The sequence below is a fragment of the Tupaia chinensis genome, unplaced genomic scaffold, assembly GCF_000334495.1.
Source record: "Tupaia chinensis unplaced genomic scaffold, TupChi_1.0 Scaffold000212_1, whole genome shotgun sequence".
NCBI lineage: Eukaryota > Metazoa > Chordata > Mammalia > Scandentia > Tupaiidae > Tupaia > Tupaia belangeri.
The window spans coordinates 2,943,497-2,944,573 of record NW_006159687.1 but is presented as its reverse complement, the minus strand read 5'-3'; the positions used below and the strand labels follow the sequence as shown (position 1 = coordinate 2,944,573).

The 1,077-nt window shown below is 40.4% G+C and overlaps 1 protein-coding gene across 1 annotated transcript in view; it reads right to left on the bottom strand.

Moving 5' to 3' along the window:
• The window catches only part of ATP11B (ATPase phospholipid transporting 11B (putative)), a 134,797-nt gene that overhangs the window by 6,064 nt on the left and 127,656 nt on the right, over positions 1-1,077 (bottom strand). The window lies entirely within an intron of this gene.

The following is a 1,077-nucleotide window of genomic DNA, read 5'->3' as shown; positions in this document are numbered from 1 at the left end:
GCAGAGGGTGGGGGATGGGGAATCAGGGATGGCAAAACAAAAGGCAAGGTATGCAGGACATAAGAATTGGAAAATTATTTGCTGAGAACATGTATGTTGATGTGCTTGATTGAGCCAATGCACAGTGTATTTTGGATGGAAAATTCATTTGTGTGTTGTGATGGTGTATGGTGAATTAATGTAGAGAATGAATAAATTTAAAATAAAAAAAAATATATATATATTAAAAAAAAAAAACAGCACTGGAATCCATCTAATTAAAGAAATAGATTTGGGGACGGACAAAAAGGCTAAGATGATTCTAATCCATACTCTAAAGAGCCTGCTCTAATTTATAAATTTTATTTATTTTTATTCATTGATATTTTTGTTATAGAGTGCATGTACTTGCTGGAGAGGGAGAGAGAGAGACAGAGCCCCCCGGGGAGTCTCCTCTCAGAACCTTGGGCACGCATGTACACATGCTTGGCGTGATTTTCAAGCCACCAGAGCCGAGACTCCAATTGCAAAGTCAGCCAAGTGGGATCCAGCTAGTTTTAATCTCCCTGACACCTGCTGGCCCCTACCTTATGAACTTTTAAATAGGTAATAAATACCAAGACAAAGGAACTTAAAAATCCCAACTCTGTTAAAAAAAAAAAAAAAACTTCATTACACACATAAGAAGGGGTAGGGGAACAGAAAAACATTTTTTTTGTTTATAAATACTTCATGGCCTTAAATGAGACTAGGAAATACCGATGAAGAATAAGCAAAGCAAAGCCAAGCCTCTGGACTTCGGTTATGTGAGATGATTCTGTTAGGACAGAAGAAAAAGCCACCCCACAGGACAGAAAAGAGCAGCACAGATATCATTTTAAAAAGGAAGTCCTACAAGCCGAGAGATCCCATGTTCATAATCCTATTCAATTTTGAAAAGACTGTAACATTTTGTTCATTAGCTGAGGTCTCTTCAAAGGTACTTTCTCGTCCTCTGTGAGTGAAAGACCCCTCTAATCACACAGATGGGTACCGGGTACCGTCAGGGCGCTACCTAGGCGGCTTCCCGCGTCACCAGCCACCCGCGGGGGCGCGCGG